The following is a 14,881-nucleotide window of genomic DNA, read 5'->3' as shown; positions in this document are numbered from 1 at the left end:
AGAGCCCAAGGCCCGGAGTAAGGTATTACCTGGTAGAAGCAAGACACATCCCTAGATGTCTGCTCACCCACCTCCAACCCAGTGGGTCCACCTAACTCACCCCTCCAGCCAGTGAATGGTACCATCAGGAACTTCAAACAGGGACTCCCCTGCAAGGAGTTCCTACCTTTAATCCATTCTCTGTTATTCATAGCCCAGAACCACACACTGGATGGGTTTGGGCTTGGGGCCTCCTGTTGTCTTGCTTGCTGGGCACGGCTGGTACTCTACCGCTTGAGCCATGCTTCCGGCTTGGCCTTTTTGTTGTTGTCATTTTGTTTCCATTTCCTGGAGTTCATTTCCATAAATATTCTTTTTTATGACCAGAGGCCTATAGGCATTACACCTTTGTTCCTCCCCTAAGAGTATCCTTTGGTCTTACTGCATCCAGCCAAGCTGGCTCTGTGTGTGTGTGTATGTGTGTGTGTGTGTGTGTGTCAGTTGTGAAGCTTGAACTCTGGGCCTGGGCACTGTTCCTGATCTCTTCAACTCAAGGCTGGCACTCTACCACTTGAGCCACAGAGCCACTTCCAGTTTTCTGGTGATGAATTGGAGATAAGAGTCTCATGGACTTTCCTGCCCGGGCTGGCTTTGAACTGTGATCTTCAGATCTCAGCCTCCTGACTAGCTAGGATTACAAGCATGAACCACCAGGGCTCAGCTCGGCCTCAAACTTTCTGAAAAAAAGACTTTCAATCTGTAAACCCTCCAAGAGGGGCCAGCTAAGACTCAGGGATACCTCTGTTCTAGCTCCCTATGACCAGGCAAGCACTCTTCCGCTTGAGCCATGGCGCCAGGCCTTTTCATTTGGTTTCTTCAGACAGGGTCTCACGATAACTTTTCCTAGCTATGCTAGAACCATGATCATACTAGCTCCACCTCCTGAAGAATTACAAGTGGGTACTTCCCACCATGTCTAGACCGTCCTTCCTTCCTTCCTTCCTTCCTTCCTTCCTTCCTTCCTTCCTTCCTTCCTTCCGTCCTTCCTTCCTTCCTTCCTTCCTTCCGTCCTTCTCCCTCCTTCCTTCCTTCCTTCCTTCCTCCCTTCCTTCTTTCCTTCCCTCCCCCTCTCTTTCTGTCTCTCTTCTTCTCCTTCCCTCCTTCCCTTCCTCCATCCCAGCATCCAGCATGCCATAAGGAGCACCTGCCTTCCCACCACGCAGATATGACCAGTGCGAACACTGCGCTGTCCTCCTTCCTGGCTGCCCTCACCTGAGTCACCCATCGCCTGACTTCTGCCCTGCTGTGGCCGGTAGTTCCCCTTCATGACTCACTCCCCTCTCCCCAGGGCGGCTTGAGCTTCCCCAGCCATCTGGCAAGCCCTCTCCCACAACTGTGGGGAGCTTGTCTGTTCTGCTCTGTGCCAGGTCTCCAGCACCTAGAAAGAAACACACATGTTACTGGATGCAGAACCAAGTAACAGACTCTTGAAAAACACTTGCTCAATTATCTATCTATCTACCTACCTACCTATCTATCTATCTATTGGGGGCTTGAACTCACAGCTTGGGCACTGTCCCTGAGCATTTTTGCTCAAGGCTAGCACTCTACCATTTGAGCCACTTCTTATCAGTGGTTAATTGGTGAGAAGAGTCTCAGAATTTGCTGCCTAGGCTGGCTTTGAACCACAATCCTCTGATCTTAGCCTTCTGAGTAGCTAGAATTACGGGTGTGAGCCACTAGTATTTGGCTCAATTATTATTATTTTTTGTTTCAAAATTTTTTATTTTACAATTAAAGTGGAAGTCCCTGATCCTGAGCCCCGGGTTCTGTTGGATTTGTCCCCAAAGATGACTGTTACTCTGAATTCCTTGTTTCTCTCTAACTCATTTTCTCCTTCAAGTGTAAATGAATGATGCAGTGTTCTCTTTGACCTCATATGTTCAGGGTTCTGTATCCTGGCTCCATCCAACTGAAGATGGAAAAGAAAAAAAAATGTGTCAGGGGTGACCTGAAAACTGGAGTAACTAAATATAAGTTTTAGTGTTAAGATTATAACAGCTTCTAAACCCTGGTGATGACTCCATGCTAGAGGGCTGCACCCCACCCATGAGACTAGTTTCTTATAGTTTGACATTTAAAAATGTAGGGAGCCCTTGTTCACCTCTGTACCTGGGTAGCAACCATGGTAACGGACAGTAAAAAATGATCATAGTCATAGACTATAGAAATAACCATAATAGTAGTAGAAATGCCATGGTAACTGTCAGGTTGGTTTACTTATGACTGAGTACTGGATTGTTTTAGCCCGCTCAAGCTTGCTTAGTGGTAATGGGAAAACATGGTCGCAATTGTTAAAATGAAGTTGGTACTAGGTCAGCCTGACCACAATATTCTGCTTCTGTAAACGGCTTGCTTAACCCATTTGTGACTTGCTCTACCCCTGTACTAACCCCCTGCATCAGTGCTACGTGACCACCTGTTGTCAACTCCTGATATTGAGGCCAGTTCCCGATATCAAAGCCAAAATAGATAACTGAAAGGGTAGATAGCCAATAGAAATAGGACAAGACTTGCTTGCTAAATGCCATCCAATCAAGTATCTGCCAAGTTGGAAATACCCTGCCCCTGTTGTAATCACAATAAAAACCCTGCCTATCTGAGGGTCGGGACTCTCAGTCCAGATCTGCTGCGTTGGTGATGGTTGGGAGTCCAGGCTCGAGCTTGCAATAAAGACTCTCATGCGTTTGCATCGTTATCGGTTCCTTGGTGGTCTTTGGGGACCAGAAATCTGGCATAACAAATGCTGGATGCCAGTGGCTCACGCCTGTAATCCAAGCAACTCAGGAGGCTGAGATGTTAGGATCAAAGTTCCAAGTCAGCCCAGGCAAGAAAGTCCACGAGGGGCTGGGAATATGGCCTAGTGGCAAGAGTGCTTGCCTCCTACACATGAAGCTCTCGGGTCAATTCCCCAGCACCACATATATGGAAAATGGCCAGAAGTGGCGCTGTGGTGGCAGAGTGCTAGCCTTGAGCGGGAAGAAGCCAGGGACAGTGCTCAGGCCCTGAGTCCAAGGCCCAAGACTGGCCAAAAAATAAAAAATAAAAAAAAACCCACAAAACTTTTATCTCCAATTAATCATCAAAGAAGCCAGGAGTGGAGCAGTGTGGCCCAAGCAAAAAAGTTCAGGGACAGCACCCAGGCCCTGAGTTCAAACCTCAGGACTGGCTTGCGCATGCGCACACGCACTCTGTGTGCCAGTGGCTCACACCTGTCATTGTAGCTAGGCTACAATTGTAGCGATGCTCCTCAGGTGACTGAGACCCGGAAGAACATAGGTGAAAGCCAGCAGGGCAGAAAAGCCTAAAGAGATTCTGCGCCTAATTCAACAGCCAAAAGCTGAACGGGAGGTGTGGCTCAAGTAGTAGCGCCTGAGCAGTGAGCAAGAAAGCTGGAGTGTTGGAGGCCCTGAGCTCAGACTTTAGTACTGGTACATGTGCATTTGCACACACACTCACACACACACACAAATTGTGTCTGGACTGAACACATAGAGACATTTTTATCATCATTGCTCTAACAATGCACTATAACAACTATTCCTATCACATTTGCACTACATTCAGTATCAGAATGTCCTACAGGATACGGGAGAATGTGTGTAGATCCTCTGCACATAGGATGCGAATGGGAAGGGGGCCTGCAGGCCGCCCCCACAGGGTACCGCAGATGTGAGTTGATCTGCTCCCCCACCCATCGGCGGTGTTTCTGAGAACTCGCCTTGCTGACTCGGGTCTGCTGGCTGTGCGGTGTGGGGCTGAGCTCGGTGCAGCTGCCCTGCCCCCCTCCCAGACATCTGGCTGTTTTCACCCCGTCTGGGCACTGCCAGGCACGTGTCCCCCAGGCACAGGGATGACAGTTTTTCTAGGTGGTAAAACCTAGAAAGTAGAACAGCAGGTGCGGGGAGGGGGAGGGGTGCATTTTCATTTTCACAAAGTCCTGACAACTCCTCTCCCACGGGGCTGTACCCCAACAGAGCAGGCAGGGCGGCAGGCGCCACAACACCATCCGACAGCCACACCTGCACGGGCTTCGTCTCAGCCTTTCCTTTTTTTTTGGGGGGGGGGGGGGTGTCCGTCGTGGGGCTTGAACTCTGGGCCTGGGCACTGTCACTATGCTTTTTTGCTCAAGGCTGGCGCTCTGCCGCTTGAGCACAGCTCCATGTCCAGCTTTTTGGTGCTTCCTGGGAGATAAAAAGCCTCACGGGCTTTCTACCCTGGCTGGTTTCACACAGGGATCCCCAGATCTCAGCCTCCTGAATAGCTAGGATGACAGGCGTGAGCCACTGGTGCCCCACTCTACCGCCCAGCCCCAGCTCCAGCTCTTTTGTATTTTCTAAATACTTGGCTCTCAATCCCAGAGCCTCCAGGATTTCTCTCACGACATGAATTCATCGCCTCCGGGACTCTGGACCTCTCTACCTCTCACCCATCCACCTCTCCCCCTTCCCCTATCCCGTTTCCCTAGCCCTACTCCCCTTCTACTCCTTCCCTTCTCACGCATCTCTCCTTTGGGCCCTGGGGAACCCAAGAAGCCACTGATCCAATCTCGGGGCCAACCACAGTTCTCCAGACTCCACGACTAGCAATGGCTGCCTCCTGCGAGATCTGCTGTCTCCTCGGGCCTCCATTGCCAGCCTCCCCTGGGTCCCGTGTGAGCTTGCTCTCTGTCAACAGCCTCTCTGAAGATGTGCCCCTCATCCAGCCCCTCCTGCTCCCTCTCACCCCTACTTGCTCATGATCCCTGGGTAGTTCACAATTCTGTGGGTGGTCAGAACAGAACTCTTTCTCTGAATAACCTTTGGCTCTGGTGTTGTGGAAGGACCTGAGGTACGGGGGTGGGGGTTGGGGGGAGGGGGCTGGGTGAATCATAATCCGCCTACGTTGCTGTACCAGGCTCTTGGGGGTTGGCATTCGTTCATTTCATGCTGGGAGCCAACCCACTTGTTACACACACCTGGTATGGTTGAGCCACTCTCCTGTTCCTCAGGCTGTCCTTCCATTTTCATCCCATCTCAGCTCCTAGCCTCACCCCTGCGCTTCCTGTGTCTCTGTGAATCCCACAGTGGGGTCTGTGGGATCCGGGAGTATTGGCATGCCTATTTCACTACGGCTGCCTCAACTCCCCCCGAGCCTGTCCTCCGTAGCCAGCCACTAACAGACTTCTCCTAGGGCACAGCACGCCCAGCCCCGGGCCGCGCAGTCTGTTGGGTGTGAAGTGGAAGCCAGTTAGCTCATTTGCATTTCTCTGCACATTTGTGGGGTTAAGCCCCTCTCCATTATTTCTTAGTCATCCGCGGTTTCCTCTTCTGTAAACGGCTGGCTCACAGTCTTTAATCGTGCTTTTATTATTTCCTGTCTTCTTGTAGCTTTGCAATCATTCCTTGCATACTCTAGATATTAATCCTTTGTCGATTTTAGATATCACTAATACTTCCTCCAGCCCGCCATCGGTGTGGAATCCTTGTTTATAGTGTCCTTCATTGCTTAAAAAAAAAAAAAATAGCCCCAAGCTGGAGGCTCATGCTTGTAATCCTCACTACTCAGGAGTCTGAGATCTAAGGATTGAGGTTCAAAGCCAGCCCAAGCAGGAAAGTCCATAAGACTCTTATCTCCAGTAAACTATCCAAAAAAAAAAAAAAAAAAAAGCTGGAAGTGGCTCTGTGGCTCAGGTAGTAGAGCGCTAGCTTTGAACAAAAGTTCAAACCATAGGGCTGGCACACACACACACACACACACACACACACACACACACACACACACACAAAAAAAGTCCCCAATTTTAATGTAGTCAAATTCGTCTTGTTTTGCTATTGTTTTGGATCAGAGTTGAACGGTCCTGTCCTACTTATAGACAATGAAGATATTTTTCTATACTTTCATTAGCCTTACCTTTTATATCTAGATCTTTTATAACTCTGGATTATTTATGGTATGTAAGGTCTAAAGACCCAAATTTATGTTTCTCTTTCTCTCTTTCTTTCTTCCTTTTGGTGCCAGTAGTGGGGCTTGAATTCAGGGCCTGGCACTCTTACTTGGCTTTCTTGCTCACGTCTGGTGCTCTACCACTTGAGCTACACCTCCACTTCCAGATTTTTGCTAGTTAGTTGGAGATGAGTCTCCTGGATTTGTCTTCCCTGAGCTGGCTTCAAACAGGGATTCTCAGATCTCATCCTACAGAATATCTGGGATTACAGCCCCAAGCCATTGGTGCCTGACTTCCTATTTTATCTCATAGAGTAAGCCTGTCTTTCTTACCCTATGGGCTAAGTAATGCATCCTTTCTTCATTCATCCTAAGTGTACCAGTCTATCACAAAAGGATTGTGTTTGTTCATTTTAGTCTTGGAGTAGCTCTATTTAGCTTTCATTGGTGGAGCTTTCTAGACTATCTAGTGTCTAGTAGAGTGAATCTCCCAACTGTGACTTGAGATGTCACCAGATTGACAATGATTCTAGGGGACATCATTGCGGCATGGCTTTGCCCCATCCATGAACATAGTACACCATTTCTTCTGTGCTTCCCTCGTCTTTCTTCATGTCTGTTTTCACTTTTCTACTTTGGGTGTTTGGATATGGCAGGAGGAAAGGAATCCCTCTGTGAATCTTCAATTCTACCTCTACGACGCGCCCCCGCCCCCCCCCCATAACTGCTATAATCCAGGGCAGTTGAATGATAAGGCCCAAGAGGCCTGATGAATGAAGTACTTCAAACACCACGCCTGAGTCCACAGCACTAATACAGAACAAATCTCTCTCCAGCCGATCTCATTGTCAGCTGGAGTCTGCTTGGTGCAGTGTTCTCCAGACCCTGGCTGGAAGACAAGAGATAGAGAACTCGGGCTCATTAGGTACCCAGGACCCAGGCCTCCCACAGGTCTAGGGGAGGGCTGAGCCACAGGCCTGTTTTACGCCATGGCCACAAATGCTCTCCTCCAGCCTGTTTCTCCATCAGCACCTCTGAAAGGAAGAGGCTCCATAAGACTACAAGGCCTAGGAGTCGTAAACCCCATGTAGCTCGCCAGGCCAAGCCCTCGACTGCCTTGCACAATTCCCCCAGCCAGAACAGCCAGACAGCTCGGAGGGAGTGACAGGGTGTGGAAATCAGGGTGGACACCAGGTGGTTGTGGTCCCATTTCCCTCGGAGAAACATGGTGTGCGAGTCCTGGCCCTTGGTCATCTGCAGAGAGCACGTCACGCGGACGTCACCCACCTCATTTCCCCAGGAGGAAGAAGCAATAAGCATGGTTTCCCCAGGTTCCATTTCCCAGTCTTCACTCAGGCAGACGTTGATGAGTGTGTGTGTGTGTGTGTGTGTGTGTGTGTGAGTGTGTGCTGGAGACCTAGTCGGAGCTGGGTGTGGTGACTCAGCAGGCCCAGGGCACCCTTATTCAACACTTCCTGCATGCCAGGCAGTGCCTCCCCCTTCAGTCCACAGAGACCTCCCAGCCCTGAGCCCAAGAACCCTTAACTCTTAGAGACCCGGTGGTATTTCACCCTCCAAGAGGCCCAGAAAGGGGGGCTATTTGAGGAACTAAGCCATCCTTTCTTAATTTGGGCTGCCTACTGATGTACGACCTTGATCTTGAACAAATCCCCTGACCCTTCTGAGCCTCCAGTTGCTCCACTGTACAATGGGGGTGCGCAGCCTCTGATTTTCAGGGATGTGCTAAGGATCAGCATCTGCAAGTCCACAGAGCCAGGCACCTAGGAGATACTCAATAAATGCAGTCTGGAAACTTGATGCCTTTGCAGAGTAGAGCCCTGAATCCCCCCTGGTATAGGGCAAGGCTTCCCTGCCAGCCTTCTTCCTCCCCTTCAGCAGAAGGAAACCCCTTTGAGTCTTGGGGCCTGTAGGAGTTCACCCAGGAAGCCAACGGAACTTCCCACTGCATGCCTGCCTCCCTTCCTTGTACCTGAGGACAAATTCTACCCAGGAAATCATCACACACACACACACACACACACACACACACACACACACACACCTCTTCTTCTTTAGAAACAGACTCTCGGATGCTCTCATCATATGATGTGTGCAGCAGTTGTCCACTTTCTCCCACCCCACCCCACCCAGTTCCCCCCTCCAGATCCTTCTACAGTTCCAGCCATGTCCCCCAGCCCTGCCACGCCTCTGTCCCACACCTATAAATACTCCTGGCTGTCACTCTTTGGGAGAAGGCTGAGTCTCCTGCACCCATCAGATTACATAGTCTGTGCCTTATAAATACTTACCTATTTTATTTTTTGTGCCAGTCCTGGGGCTTGAACTCAGGGCTGAGCACTGTCCCTGGCTTCTTTTTACTCAAGGCTAGCACTCTGCCACTTGAGCCACAGCACCATTTCTGGCCTTTTCTATATATGTGGTGCTGAGGAATTGAACCCAGGGCTCCATGTATGCCAGGCAAGCACTCTACCACCAGGCCATATTCCCAGTGCCTTCCACTTCTGGCGTTTTGCTGGCTAAATGGAGATGAGAGTCTCATGAATTTGTTATGCCTAGGCTGGCTTTGAACTTTGATCCTCAGATCTCAGCCTCCTGAGCAGCTAGATTAGCACCTGTGCTATTCAACACTATTTTACTTAACAAGCTAAGGTAGGAGCATCGTCATTCCAGCATCTCTTTGGAGCCACTGCACTTATTAATGCCCTTGACAGAGAAAGAAGTCAAGGCTGGGCACCTGGGTTAGAAGCCATATATGAAAAGCCATATATGAAACCCAGGGTGACTCCAGCCTCACCCCAGGCTACTGGAGTTGCAGCATTAAGTGGCCTGAGCTTGAATCCTGGCCCTACCACTTAACAGCTCTGTGACCTTGGCCCAGTGACTGAACTTCTCTGTGCCTCAGTTTCCTCACCTGATGCACAGGGTACTGTCCCTGGGCCCCTGAGGTTTACAGTAGATGGTATAAGAGCCTCAAGAAGACATTATTCTTATTTCTGCCTTCCTTCCCAACAGGCCACTTCCTGGGTGGCAGAAAGGGAGCCCCTTCCACCCCTCCTGTCAGTCTGGCTCAGAAGGGCAGGGTGGTCCTCAGGGAAATCGGGTGAGGGTCCCTAGCCCTAGGAACCCTGATTCATCTTGTGGGAGACTGGTGTGCACAGAGGGTCTTTCGCCCGGACCCAGGGCTTTTGCGACATGCTGAATTTGTGGGTATTTCCCCAGTGCAGTGTGATCACGTAGAAAACCTGCTCTTGCCTAATCTGCCTGCAGTTCTGAGACTTCCTGACCAGACCCCACAGCCCTCGCGGGGCCCCTTCCTGCCCTGGGAGGTGCCAGTTCCTGCCCTCCTCCTTGGGGAGGCCAGCCAAGACCTCTGAGAGCCTGTCTCCCTCTCTGAAAAGCAAAGGGTGCCTCCAGTGTTCTCCCCGCAGATGGCTGTGGGTGCCAGCTCTGCTAACCCTGATTTTGCCCCAGCGGGCTTCAGGGTGTGGAACGCACACGCTAGAGACAGAAAGCCTGAATGCCATCCAGAACCCTGGCGTCTCACAGGGTTCCCTAGCTTCCTTGGGCCAGTCGAAATCTTTGGGAAACGAAACAAGGCAGTACAGAAAGGATTAAACCCCATCCTTGACATCTGCCAGGCGCAGGTAGCTCATGCCTGAAATCCTAGCTACTTGGGAGGCTGAGAATGGGAAGATCACAGTTCAAAGCCAACCCGGGCAGCGAAGTCCACACATGAGACTCTTGTCTCCAGCAAGGGCTGTGTGTGAAGGATCCATTCTGCACCAGGCCAAGGACAGTGCCCTTGGCCCCCAAGAGACCATTTCTACTTCCTTGTTAAGAACCACAGAAGCCCGACCCCAAACCCATACTCTTGCACGACCTCCTATCCTGCACGAAGGCTGTGCCCCTCGCCGTTCCTCAATAAACAGTCCTCGCCGGTAGATCAAGTCTAGCCTGTTTCCTTCCTTTCGCCTCCATCTTCCTAACAGTGTGTGCCCGCGAGGCCAGCAAAGGCGAGAAGCCGACAGTGGGCAGACGGTGGCTCAGGTACACACCTGGGTGAAGAGGAAGATCCTGTCCTGAGAACAACCAGTGGAAAACAGGACTGGAAGGGAGACTCCGAAGATGGCGCCAGCCTAGCACGCACATAGAGGTCCTGAGTTCAAACCCCAGCACTCCCCCTACACACACACACACACACACACACACACACACACACACACACACACACTTCCTTGACACCTCCTCTCATCAAAGCCAGAGGTCTATGTCCCCTCTCCATCAGTCTGGGTCTTGCATCTGCTTAACCAAGAGAATAAGGCAAAGTTTTATTCTTCGGTACTTGGAGCGCTGAAGGTTCAGCACCAAAGCGAGCAAAAGCTTCTGGCTTTCCGGGACTTTTCCACATGGTTGCTGCTCTCCTGGATGGCACTGGATGGGAAAGGAACTCGCTGGCTGTCCACTCGCGGCCTGCGGTGACTGGAAGCCCAGCCAGTAAATAGGCCAGCAGGAATGTCATCTCAGATGACATTCTGAGAAAACAAAGGAACATTTCACTCTGTTTTGGCTCTCAGCACTGCTGGGAAAGCGCCCCAGCCCCCCTCTGAAATAGATGACCTTTGACACCCAACAGGTTTGGCAGTTCTGGCTCAGAGCTTAGATAGTACCAGGAGGTTTGGGCTCTATCAGGCACAGGGCATGCTCACGCCTGTAATCCTAGCTACTCAGGGGGCTGAGATATGAGGATCGAGGTTCAAAGACAGCCCAGGCAGGAAAGTCTGTGAGACTTTTCTCTCCAATTAACCACCAGAAAAATGGAAGTGGCGCTGTGGCTCAAAGTGGTAGAGCGCTAACCTTGAGCCGAAGAGCTCAGCGACAGTGCCCAGGCCCAGAGTTCAAGCCCCTCGACTAACCAACAGAAAAGAAAAAGAAATACTCATGCAGTGGTACTCTTGTGGTAGAATCTGAGTCCCTGGAAGTGGCCTGTGGGGCTGTCCATGCTCAGGCCTCTCCCTGCTCCCCGAGCTTCCCTGGTCCACTTAGGTGGACCCTCCTCAAGGAAGCTCCCCTGTCCAGCCCCGTCCCAGACCCAGATTCCTGGAGCACATAGCAGGGCCCAACTCGCCCCGGGCCCCCAGAGCAAGCCCACCTTGCACCAAGAGTTCCCAGCCTGTACCTCACTCGTGGCCAGTGTTTAGAAAGGAAGGGAAGGAAGAGGCCACAGGCAGCAATGAGGTACAATCTGAAATGTTCTAGAACCATCACTCTTTCTCTCCACAGAGGTCCTCAGCACATTACAAGCAGAGGTCCAGAATTTCAGACAGCTAACAAATAGCCGGTCCTAAGAATGGTTTGAAGGAATTTGGGGGTGTCCCACAGAGTCAGAGGCTTGCTCTCTGTAGGACTCCCCTCTGGGTCTCAAGAGAAGCCAGGTGCCCAGGCTAGCCCCAAATGCCCAGGTTAACAGGGTGCTGGTGTCTCCTACCTGTAATCCTGGCTCCTCATCAGGCTAAGATCTGAGGATCAGAGTTTGAAGTCAGCCCTGGCAGAAAAGTCCCTGAGAGGGCTGGGAATCTGGCCTAGTGGCAAGAGTGCTTGCCTCGAATACATGACGCCCTGGGTTCAATTCCCCAGCACCACATATATAGAAAATGGCCAGAAGTGGCGCTGTGGCTCAAGTGGTAGAGTGCTAGCCTTGAGCAAAAGAAGCCAGGGACAGTGCTCAGGCCCTGAGTTCAAGGCCCAGGACTGGCAAAAAAAAAAAAAAAAGTCCCTGAGCCTCTTATCTCTTCCAATTAATCACCAAAATGCCAGAAGTGGAGCTGTGGCTCCAGTGGAAGAGCACTGTGTGAGTGGAAAAAAGTCAGGTGAAGCCAGATGCCAGTGGCAGACTCCCAGGGTAGCCCTGAGCTGTGTTTAGGGGTGCTGGGGACTCCTCCCGCTGCTCATGAGCAGGAGCCCAAAGCTCATATGGCCCTCAGTCCTCTCCTGCCTCCCAAGACTTTCCTAAAAAGGAGGGTCCGTTTTCCAAATCGGTGGGGCTACCCAGCAAAGCCCAGAGGGAAGGCAGCCCTGCAAAGGCCCAGGAACCATCTGTAAACACCAGCAACAGCCCAATGACCAGAGCGGCTTTATTCTGCATATCGTCAAAAGACAGACCTCAGGGCTGGGGATACAGCCTAGTGGCAAGAGTGCCTGCCTCGGATACACGAGGCCCTAGGTTCGATTCCCCAGCACCACATATACAGAAAACGGCCAGAAGCGGCGCTGTGGCTCAAGTGGCAGAGTGCTAGCCTTGAGCGGGAAGAAGCCAGGGACAGTGCTCAGGCCCTGAGTCCAAGGCCCAGGACTGGCCAAAAAAAAAAAAAAAAAGACAGACCTCAGACCAGAGTGCAGCTTCATTCAGAAGAACCGGCCTGGATGGGCAAGGAAGAGACCAGGGGGTCTCCCACTTCTGTCCTTGGGGGGAGGGGAGGAGGTGAACAGAAGCAATTCCTGCTCTGGGAGAGGAGGCCCGTCCCATCTTCCTGCTCAGAGGTTTTCGAACACTCTATCTCTAGTTCTAGTTCTTCATGTGTTTAGGAGACCTGATGGATTTTTGAGTATCAGAAGTTTTGAAGGAGGCCAGACACTGGTTGTTCATTGTCTGTAATCCTAGCTACTTAGGAGGCTGAGATCTGAGGATCGTGGTTCAAAGCCAGCCCAGGCAGGAAAGTCTTTGAGTCTCTTATCGCCAATTAACCACGGAACTGTAGCTCAAAGTGGTAGAGCACTAGCCTTGAGAAAAAACATCTCAGTGACAATGCCCTGGCCTTGAGTTCAAGCCCCACAGCTGAAAGGCACCATGGCTCACACCTGTGATCCTAGCTACTCAGAAGGCTGGACTCTCGTAGTTCATGTTGTAATTGGGCTTGTAAAATTTCCCCATCTTAGAGTTTATTCTTGGCTAGCTTCATTTTGGTTTGGTGACTCCATCTTAGAGGGCTGCACCCCCACCCGTGAGACTAGCTCCTCATAGTTTGACATTTAAAGGTATATGCAGCCTTTGTTCTATTTCTAGATAGCAACCATAGTACCGTCTGTGGAAATGATCATGGTAATGAGTTATAGAACTGATCATGGTAGTCGTTATGGAAATGCCATGGTAACTGTCAGGTGTAATTGCCCACATTGTTTTAGCCAACCCATGCTTGCTTATAATATTGTTTTAACTTCTTTTTTTGTTTGTTTGTTTGTTTGTTTGTTTTTGGCCAGTCCTGGGCCTTGGACTCAGGGCCTGAGCACTGTCCCTGGCTTCCTTTTGCTCAAGGCTAGCACTCTGCCACTTGAGCCACAGCGCCACTTCTGGCCGTTTTCTGTATATGTGGTGCTGGGGAATCGAACCCAGGGCCTCATGTATACGAGGCAAGCTCTCTTGCCACTAGGCCATATCCCCAGCCCCTATTGCTTTAACTTCTATATTTTCATGCTTGGCTTGTACCTGCAGGAAAGAACCATTAGTTACTTTCCTCCCCTCAGTGAATAAGGGGAGTGGGCTTTCTGCCTTAAAAGGGGCCATGAGAATAGACTGGGCACTGCACTTTTGGGGGCACTCGACTGTCCAGTGTAGTCCTGGCTGGTAACAAAGACTTGCTTTTGGCTGTACAGTGTCTCCGTGGTCTTCCCTACAACAATGTCTATAATCCTAGCTACTTAGGAGGCTGAGATCTGAGGATCACAGTTCAAAGCCATACCAGGGCAGACAAAGCCTCAAGACTCTTATCTCCAGTTAACCATCAAAAAGCCAGAAGTGGAGGTGTGGCCCAAGTGGCAGAGCACCAGCCTTGAGCAAAACAGCCACCCAAGAGTGTAAGGTCCCGCGTTCAAGGCCCAGAACCAGCATAAAACCCCAAGTTGTGAAGTGTCACTGGGGGAGAAAGTATCTTCTTCCGTTCAAAGGTGTGGCAGGTGATCGCGGTGCCACGCGCTTGTAATCCCAGCATGCAGAAGGGGCTGAGGCAGGAGGAATGAGAGCTGAAGGCCAGCCTGGGCTACACAGCAAGTCCCCATCTCACAAATGATACAGGGAATGTGTGGCAATACCCTCCGCGCAAGGGGCTCAGCAGGAATATGGTGTCCCCTGCTCATCACAGCTGTGGGGACACGACTGTCCTCTCAGTCCTGGCACAAGGCAACTGGGTAAATACCCCTCGGGCCACTCAAGCCTTTCCTGGTCTTTGTCCACCCAGGTCGCTTTCCAACATCCAAACATCACCGTCAGGCCGCAGGGCTGCGAGTCTGTGACTTGAAAGCTACAGATGTAAGAATGACACCTCTTCGGCCTCAGGGCCCAGCAGGGGGCGCCATTCGGGGACCCCAGGAAGGCCCAAGGTCCTCCATCAACAGGGTGGGAGGAAGCCCTGGGGCCAAGCAGGGCCGGCTGACTTCTGGCAGCTGCAGGGTCTCCAGACAGGTGAGTCACAAAATGAGAGGTGTTCTGAGGACCAGAGAGCTGCTCCTGGGTCCAGCACGGGGTGGCGGAACAAGGGGGAGCCAGGCTGGGCCCGGCAGGGTGCAGTGCCCACCACGAGTACTCCAACCTCTCGCTTCCCTTTTGACTCGGGAGAGGCCTCAAGGCCTGGCCATGTCGACAGTAGCTGGGGGCTGGCGACACACCAGCGAGGCCTGGTGGCTGTCACCTCGGAGGCCCCGGGAGAGTAAGAGGCCACAGGGGTGCTGGCAAGGGACGTGGAGCCAACCTCCCGGCCTCTCCTTTGGTGGGTGCTGGTGCTGACGATGCCTAGCGTCGGACAAGAACACAAGCGGGGATGCTCACGCTGGTCCTCCACTAGGCGCTAGAGCCTCAGTCCAAGCCCCAGTGGCCTCTGACCTCGAGGGGCACCCAGCTGCCCGGGCC

Source organism: Perognathus longimembris, chromosome 7 (genome assembly GCF_023159225.1).
Source record: "Perognathus longimembris pacificus isolate PPM17 chromosome 7, ASM2315922v1, whole genome shotgun sequence".
Taxonomy (NCBI): Eukaryota; Metazoa; Chordata; class Mammalia; order Rodentia; family Heteromyidae; genus Perognathus; species Perognathus longimembris.
This window is presented reverse-complemented; position numbering follows the sequence as displayed.